This window comes from Ascaphus truei, chromosome 4, assembly GCF_040206685.1.
Source record: "Ascaphus truei isolate aAscTru1 chromosome 4, aAscTru1.hap1, whole genome shotgun sequence".
NCBI lineage: Eukaryota > Metazoa > Chordata > Amphibia > Anura > Ascaphidae > Ascaphus > Ascaphus truei.
This window is the reverse complement of record NC_134486.1, coordinates 335789059-335798642: the sequence shown is the minus strand read 5'-3', so window position 1 is coordinate 335798642 and position 9584 is coordinate 335789059. Positions and strand designations below refer to the sequence as shown.

General features: G+C 43.1%; 1 long non-coding RNA gene across 1 annotated transcript in view; it reads left to right on the top strand.

Annotated features, from left to right (window-relative positions):
- Positions 1 to 2468, top strand: part of LOC142492138 (uncharacterized) — a 21260-nt gene extending 18792 nt beyond the window's left edge. Inside the window, exon 3 of the long non-coding RNA XR_012800769.1 lies at positions 2040 to 2468. This is a non-coding gene — a long non-coding RNA (uncharacterized LOC142492138). The remainder of the gene's footprint in view (positions 1 to 2039) is intronic.
- The last annotated feature ends 7116 nt before the right edge of the window (positions 2469 to 9584 follow it).

The window sequence follows — 9584 nt, the reverse complement described above, 5'->3', positions numbered from 1 at the left end:
AGTCCTGTATCTATTACTTTCTTGGATCTTTGTCTTACCTCAGATTCAGATCAAAATATTGTTACTTCTACTCATTTCAAACCAGTATCGGTTAATAATTATGTACATGCATCCAGCAATCACCATGAACAATGGCTAAAAAATATTCCTTTAGGGCAGTTCCATCGCCTTAAAAGGAATTGCAGTAGAGAGTGTGAGTTTTTGCATCAATCAGATAAATTAAGTGATAAGTTCATTTCAAAAGGTTATGATGCTAAACTCATCACTGACTCATTTAATAAAGTTCAGGCCTTAGATAGATCACAACTATTGAAAAACACAAAAATTAAAACGAAAACCAAGTCTTGTTCGAATTATACTACACCTACCCCTGTGGCTGATGATAATCCAATGTCTGTAAGATTTATAACTACTTACAACCAATCCTATAGGTCTATTTGTAATATCTTGAATGACCATTGGAAAATTCTAAAATGTGACCCTCATTTGGGGTCTTTTCTTCCAGACAGGATTCCCATCACCTATAGAAAGGCCAGGAATATCAAAAGCCTTGTTGCTCCCAGAAAACTCAGGTCAACTGGTACATCTGCCACTGCCACCCCTGCGGTCCCTAGTGGAAATCACAGGTGCGGCAGGGGTCGATGTATCACTTGCAAACACCTTAGTATTAGATCCACTTTTGTCTCCATTCCATGGGGTATTGTTTACCAAGTGAGGGGCCACATAAATTGTTTAAGTACTCACATAGTTTGTGTTACAATGTGGCTGTGACCTACAATATGTGGGTCTCACAACACGCCCTCTGAGCACTCGCTTCCTGGAGCATAGGAGAAATGTAGTAAATGGTATTAATTCCCACAGTGTATTCAGACATTTCAAACTGGTACACAATAGGGATCCCAGAACTTTAACCATTATGGGTCTTGAATGCATTTCTCCTTTTGCTCTGGGTGGCGATCGCTTTAAGATCCTTTGTCGCCAAGAGACATTCTGGATCCACCAGTTAGGCACTTTGTCTCCTGGTGGACTTAACGAGTGCTTGGACACAATTACCCTGGTCTAGCTCCTTCTTCCTACATCCCTTCCTGTTACTAACACTTTACCCATTTATATGCTGTTCCTTTTTTGTTCTTCTTCTTCTTCTGCCTCTCATTGAGTTTGTATTATATATAATATAATATATCACTCTTCCTAGAGTGCTATGTGTTCATTATTATTAAATAGATAGATCTGTGTATATTCATATTCAAATTGGTTACATTACCGGGAAATATATATATGTTCATGTATACTTCCGGGTTTCTTTAACCCTGTCAGCTATTATAGATTATTATGTTAAAGACTCATTGATGAATTTGATATAATTCGACATATGTACAGGCATACCCCGCATTAACATACGCAATGGGACCGGAGCATGTATGTAAAGTGAAAATGTACTTAAAGTGAAGCACTACCTTTTTTCCACTTATCGATGCATGTACTGTACTGCAATCGTCATATACGTGCATAACTGATGTAAATAACGCATTTGTAACATGCTCTATAGACTCCCCGCTTGCACACAGCTTCGGTACAGGTAGGGAGCCAGTATTGCTGTTCAGGACGTGCTGACAGGCGCATGCGTGAGCTGCCGTTTGCCTATTGGGCGACATGTACTTACTCGCGAGTGTACTTAAAGTGAGTGTACTTAAAGCGGGGTATGCCTGTATACCTTTTTATGTATATAAATATCTTTCTTTTTATAATTTTATCATTTTTAATTTCAATAATGAATATTATACATATTATTCTCATTAATATGATTCTATTGATTTTTATGAGTTTTTAATAGGTTTAATTGTTGAATTCTCCTAGCGTAACAAGTTCATTAATCATATATGATTTGTCTCCATTTAGCTTTGTGTTTGTTTTTTTTGTCTATTTCATGTAGCTTAATATTTTTTAATCTCTATTGTTGTTCACATTACAACTTTCGATTATATCTAATATTACAATTTCATTGGCTGTAAAGTAACTCTGATGTTTGCACCTCATAGGATTGAACTTAATGACTGCACTTATAAGGACTAAATCTAATGGTTGCCAATCAACAATAGGGTTTATATATCCCTCTATGTGAACTCTCAAACCATTCCCCCTTTGAGAAAGTCACTGTTGAGATGAAACGCGTCAGGGACGTCACTACGCAATTACGTCACGACACTACGTCATTACGGAAGTGCGCGATCTGGTCGAGTCGCGCTGGATGTTGTGTACAGACCAATTGCTTCTCTGAGTCGAGTGAGACACCCAGCCGAGCAGCTAATCACCTAAGAAAAGGATACAACTGGTGTTCTACAATCCTTATCAACTGCAAGCACGGAATATCATCTTCCCTGTGGACTTCGTCCTTGGACTACGGTGATAGTGCAGCTTGGGGGTGATATGATATTTCACAATTGTGCATTTGTATTTGACATCTTGTGAGTGCGATTCTTATCCCTCCCCTTCTCCCATCCCCAATCCAATAAATTGTTATGTTTTTACGCTATGGGGCGTGCGCTCTCTCCTCTCTTTATATATATATATATATATATATATATATATATATATATATATATATATATATATATATATATATATATATATATATAAAATGTATTTATTTTTATTTATTTGTTTTTATTTTTTAAGGACTCTAGCACTGTGACTATTGTTTTAGAACTGGCCAATATCACAATGAAATATGATAATACAACTGGAAGAAAAAACAAACAGCAAAGTTTATTTATAAATATACTGAGTAGGACTGCAATTTTCTTTGAGTGGGCATTAAGTTTGCTGGTATAGGAGGAGGAAAGATTTAATCAGCTGCAAATGAATGGTAGCTACTAAAAGAGACACCGAGATTTACATTTCTGTCTTCAGGGACATCATGCAAGAAGGTAGAATATGATGTAGAATTTGAATCTTATTCAACAATACTATCCATCAAAGTCACTGTGATATATATTGTTTATATTTAATTATAAAGAACAGCAGCAGTTACTTTGCATACTATATATCATACATTAACACATTCTTCTTTGCTAAGAGACATAACAAGCATTCCATAATAAAAATTCACGGATTGCCATGACAGTAAAAGACTTTATAAAGTGAATTTCAACCTGGCACAGACAAAAAGAGCACCAATCTGCAAAAACAAATACATCTGACTGTGACGCCTAATCACTAAACACTGATAAGTGCATTTATGAGCAAAAAAAAGAATTTCAGATGAATGTGTGCATCTCGCTATATTCAGTAAGCACTTAATGCATGTCCAAATCATGCAAATTCTGATGTTTTGGAGCAATTTGGTTCCGACTATGCAATTTCATGAGACCTGAAAATGTTGTATCCTAATGTGGCAAATTCACAAATTTACATTAAGCTACAAGTACGCAAATCACCTGGAAAGACACAGGAAGTAATGTCAGTTGGCTGAATTAAGGCTTTGAAGGTGACTTCAGTATAGGTTTATCTATTTGTAGATATATACGTCAATGAGCCTACTCTCTATTTACTCCGTCAGTTTCTGCCAGTATTGCAGCAACTCAGGCAGTGTAATAGCTAGAGCTGTTGGGTGTCAGCCAGGTAGTGGTGAATCCCTGCCTGGAGGAAGGCAGGATTACAAACATGCCCACCTGACTCTAGCATGGTTTTAAAAGGCAGGAAAAAGGGAAATATTTTTTTGTCTATCCCTGTTCAGTGTACAAACCCCACGTGCATGTCCTTGATTCTTAGGGAAACCAGGGCATGCAGGTGATACTGTATGTAGATGTCCCAGATGCATAGGTACACTGTGTAACTATAAACGTCTTTGTACATTAGCCTAAGAAAAGCTTTATATTGCTGAATTTTGGCTAGGAAAATCCTGTACTTTATGTTTGCTGGACTTTTGCTACAAAAAAAACTGTACCTTATGTTGCTACAACTTTGTCTGAATAAAAGCCACGTTATTTTCCCAAAGCAAGTCTTCTGTTGTTATCGCCTACAGTTGGTGGAAGAGGTGGGATACTAGAGGTGGCCATTGAATTTTGAAATTTGCCCCTAGACCATCAGAAAAAATAATTATTTTCAACAATTCCTGCGCAACAGGAGTGAGATGGTTACAGAGGTTGACCTACGAAAGCATATACAGGCAGTCCTCACTTATCTGCCAGAATGCGTCCTGCAAACAGCCATCGGATAACGTACCGTCAGATTGTGTGTCAATGTTAATTCACGGCAGTGAGTGTTGGCTAAGCAGTTCCGACGTTGGATAATATGTCCAGTGGACTGCATTATGTGTGTTGGATAACTCATTCGACGGAAAGCGGACCGTAAGATAGCGAGGACCACTTGTATAGGAAAAGTATTTATGTAGTTCCTGAAGGTCAGCAGAAGACACACGTGTAGATGACACCAGAATACAGAGCTACAGATCCAGGCAGAAAAATAAGGTGCACCACTGGATAAAGCAACAAACGCTTCAGTGTGTCTGGGGGGAAAGGGGATTTCTAAATGGCTGCACAGCAGGATTGACAATTGACAAGAATAAATATGGAAAAAATGTAAATGCTGGTTTGCTGAAGTCAAGGAGAGAAGAGTTCTCCCACACAGAAAGAGACGACTGTGCACTGCATGTGAACACGTGCCAAAAAAAAGCTGATAAATGCCGGGTCACTAAAACGAATACTTTATTGTAGTCACTGTAGCATACAAAAACGACAGGAACCTCGAGGAGAACCACTGACGCGTTTCGTGCACCAAAGCACTTTGTCAAACCTGCACAGCGAGTGTGAGATTCACCATAAAAATACCCACAGGAACTTGAGGGTGCCTGGACCCTGGGCACATGCAAGAGATGTGTCCTTTGTCACGATGTGCTCACCACAAACAAGGCGTGACCGCGGAGCCGAGGTGGGGATGGATATAATCACCACCCACAGCCGCGTGGGCGTGTCTGGAGTTTAGGTTGGTCAAGGAAGCAGTGTCTGTGTTGAAGAGGTAAGGATAGTCGATATACTTGCCGGGGTCTGGGTTGGAGAGGTACGGATCGTTGTAGATACTATTAGCCGGGGTCCAGGTTGGAGAGAGAAGAAAAGTCGGTGTATGGGTGCCGAGGTCAGGGTTGGAGAGGTGCGGATTGTCGTAGATAGCCGGGGTCAGGAGTACAGAAGAGCAGAGTACAAAACAAGCCAGGTCAGTAACAGAGAGCTGTGACAAGAGGACAAGACAAGACTGCAAGGCTAGGAAGCAATTAACACAAAGGAACATAGGATTATGCTCAGTCAATTTGTCAGTGGGGCAGCTGAGCATAAGTAGGAGAGTGAAACCAATGAGCAACCTGCAGCGTGGAGGTGCATAAGCAGCGAGGACTGTGGTTGGTGGATCTGGAGCAGGGAACAGGTGAGATGAGGATTCCTGACAAGTTCTGAGGAGACGGGACCTGTGTGTGCCAAATGCGGGCTGTGTGCACACGCCACATGCCCCCGATGGTTTGTGGGATGGTCCCCGACGGAGCGGTATCCTCACCAGCGGCGGGAGCAGCAAGGCGGGATCAAAGAGTGGAGTTGAGTGGTGAGCGCGCCAAGGGCAGTATGACTCCTTTATCCTTACAGTACCCCCCCCCCCCCTTTCAGGAGCGACCTCCGGGTGTCCCCATGCAGGCTTGAGAGGATATTTCTGATGAAAAGCCTGTACAAGTCTGGAAGCATGAAGATGGTGTTGGGGAACCCAGGAGCGTTCCTCCGGTCCAAAACCCTTCCAGTGGACCAGATATTGTATTGATCCTCTTGAGATCTTGGAATCCACGATGAACTGAATTTCGTATTCCTGTTTCCACTGTACGATGAAGGGAGCTGGAGGCGAGAAGGAATTGGAAAAGCGAGAGCTCTGGAAAGCAGGTTTCAGTAGGGAGACGTGAAAGACAGAGGGGATCCTCATTGATGGAGGAAGACGTAGGCGATATGCCACCGGATTGACCTTCTCTATTACGGAATAGGGTCCAAGGAACCTGGGTGCTAGTTTGAGCGTGGGCACCTTGAGGCGTATGTTTTTAGATGATAACCACATCTAAAAACATACTGGACATATGCCTAAATTCCTGGATCTGTGCAAGATGCATGGTGACGGTCTGCCTGGAGTTTCTGTCTAGCCGTTGTGGTCCTAAGATTCTCCTGGATCTCTTTCCATAAATCCTGTAGAAGACGAATTCTGTTATCCACAGCCGATACCTCAGAAAAAGATGTGGACATCGGAAGGCGGGATGGGTCGAATCCATACTTTATGAAAAAGGCGACTCTCGGGTGGACTCGCTGCGCAGACTATTGTGTGCAAATTCAGCCCAGGGAAGAAGGTCTGTCCAGATATCCTGAGTGTCTGAGACGAGAGAACGCAGGTATTGTTCCAAGGACTGATTGGTTCTCTCTGTCTGACCATTGGTTTGGGGATGATACCCAGAAGAAAAGTGTAACAAGATGCCCATCCTTTAAGAAAAAGAATGCAAGAACCTTGAAACGAATTGAGACACTCGATCGGAGACAATGGTCTGTGGTACCCAATGCAGAGAAATATCTCCTTGACAAAAATATCTGCTAACTTGGATGAGTTAGGAAAACCTTTCAATGGAATGAAGTGTGTTTGTTTGGAAAAGAGATCAAAGGCAACAAAAATGTTGTTCATCCCCTTGAAAACAGGAAGCTCTACTATAAAGTCCATAGACCAATGGTTCCAAGGACGATCCGTTATGGGGAAAGGATGTACAGTGGCGGCCGTCTTTAGTCTCATGCGGCTTTCTCCGCGGGTATTTTTAAACTGCATGCAGACACAGGCTTTTTTTTTATTTTCGGCGCCGCAGGCGCTTCCATTGTTCAGCGCCATTAGCGCTGAACGGAGAACAGGCTGGCGCGCAGCCGCGAGATGCGGCTGGCGCGCGGCCAAGTTCGGCGGCTGAAAAAAAAAAGCCCTGAACAATTGCGGTTAAGCTTTAGAATAAGCTTAGCCGCAACAGTAAGAGTCCAGAGGGTTTGCTCCGGGGAGTCTTGCTTCGAGCACATGTCGAGCACGCATTGAAAAATTCTTTAATGTCCCTTTGAATGCCGGGCCACCAGAAGGTCCGTTCCACAAGATCGGTGGTTCTTCTGGTACCTGGATGTCCAGATGATTGGAGGAATTACCCCATTCTAGAACTTTCCTCCGGTATTGTGGTGAGATGAAAAGGCAGCCCTCCGGGACTTCGAGATCCTCTGGAATACGAGATTGTTCTTGTAGAATGTTGTCCAGTACGTCAAAGGAGTTGGCGGAGAGAATATACTTAGGAGGAAGAATTGTCTCTAGATGATCTTCGGATTTATCATCTACGATGCCAGAACAGAGTTAAAAAAAAGTTACAGAGGCAAATTAGCATAAAAATATAGTGTACCATAAACATACACAATAGCAACTTAGCATTAAACAGTTACCTATTAGCATTCCTTTATCATTATTATAAAGATATACATTCTGTAGCCGTCACAGGCTGTGTAACCTTTTGGGAGGGTTGATATTTCCCAACGTTTAATAGTTAACTGAAGTGTGGTATTATATACATTTAATATATATATAATTAATTGTGTAGGATGGAATACGGTATGTGCAGGACGTATCTCTGTCTCTCTGTGTAGGTGTCCTTAGCTCTGTACATATATTTGTCTCCGAGTTTCACCACTTCAAGGTTTTCACAAGACATCTGGTGAGCTGATTTCCTTCCTTGCTGAGAGGGCAGATTGGGGATTAAATATCACTGAAAGTTGCTTACTGGCACATTGGTTGTCATTTGGACACATGTTTTATACGTACATTTCAGCTTTTTTTAGTACTGTATAGTAAAACAAATCAACAAAATGAAATGGCTTACAGCAGCAGGTCAGCATTGAGAAAAACAAGCATATTTATGGCACACTGGTCTATTAAGTGGAGCCAAGCTGTAAGGTACCTTATGGTTCCTTCACAGGAATGGGTTGTAAATATAAATATAATCCATGATAAAGAACAATAACTATGCATTCTTACTGCTTAAACCATTTGAATACCAGGGGGCACAGCAGCAAAGTGCCATGGCCCCTTCAGCACATTGCGATCATATGATCGCTCCTTGTTACATCACTGATGGCATAAATAGAAGAAAGGGAGTCTCCACGTCTATTCCTCGTCCGGTCAGATTGCATGACGTAGCTATTAAATCACTGTGCCTCTGGAGTGTCAGACATCATGGTGTGGTATCTACATCTATGGGGACTCAAGGAGAAAAACCTCATGAAGCTAAACAAATGTGTTAGAGGATCCCAAGTACGACGATTTCATCCAAGAGTTCCTTTCTTTGTTAATTACTGTACACCTTAATTCCCACTTCCCAGTTTTCTGCAATAACATTTTGTTTATATGGATATATTTTCGATTTGAGCCAGGGCTTCCTTACTGCTAATACAGTAGGCTTTCTTGGTTAAATCCAGTAAGTCCTTAACACCCAAATTCCTCAATAAATGGAGTTTATTGTGATAGCCATAGATCATGGTAGTGTGTGAGCGAGAGAGAGCACAATGCATGTTATTATAGAAGTCTCATACAATATGTATGCTTCTAAGACCTGTCTGCTTTGTAATTTATGATAAGAGAATCACTCCTGAAGCATGGATTTCATTTTCTCTTTCATGCTCTGTTACATGTTAACATTTACTTGCTAAGATTATAAAATTCTCTAATGGTAAATAAACCCATGAGAACACAAAGCAATCTGCCAGCACAATATAGAATTAATGTATAATGATTGTGTAGCCAGGTCCCCCCTGCCTGCCAAGCCCCCCTCACCTTCCTGGCGATCGCGGGTGCCGCCGAGCCCAATGGCGGTCCCGTCGGCCGATCGGAAGAGTGGGGGCGGTCAGGATCCTGCTCGGGGGTTGCCGGGGACGCGTGCGGCCGGTTGCCAGGGCCGCGATCGCGTCGTTATGGCTCCCGAAGCAGGGCGCCGCCATCTTCTAATTGTTGGTGCATGTGCGGTGGCCAGCAGGGAAGTTCGCGCATGAGCAGGAGACGCGCACAAACGAGGGCCAATCAGGAGAGGGCTCACAGAAGGGACTACATCTCCCATGAGCCTTAGGAGCGCCCCACGTGACCCCAGGGAGCCAATAGGGCTACAGTATCTCCCTGCTCAGGGATAGATACATTTCGTGGGGTTTAGGAGCACGTTAGTCGGCGTCAGGAGCAGCTAGGGGAAGGAGGTAGGGTGCAGGAGTCAGTGACTCCCTGCACTAGGCCAGCAGCCCCCTAGGCCCCAGATAGCCCTGAGTCACCAGTAGTTTGAGTGTTGTAGGGACAGGCCCCAGATTAGGGACCCTGCCCCTTACTACACAGAGTCAGTTAGGGACACAGCGGACGCCGCGCGTCCATCCAGAGGTTTGGGCTCTGACCTTCGCTGCCGCTGCAGCAGCCATCCGGGTGGGATCGCCCCGGACGGTAGTTCCTGTAGTCGTCAGCCTTCGGATCCTTTGTGGAGCTCCTTGGCAGGCCCGGGCACTGGAATGCTCGGCAGGTAACCA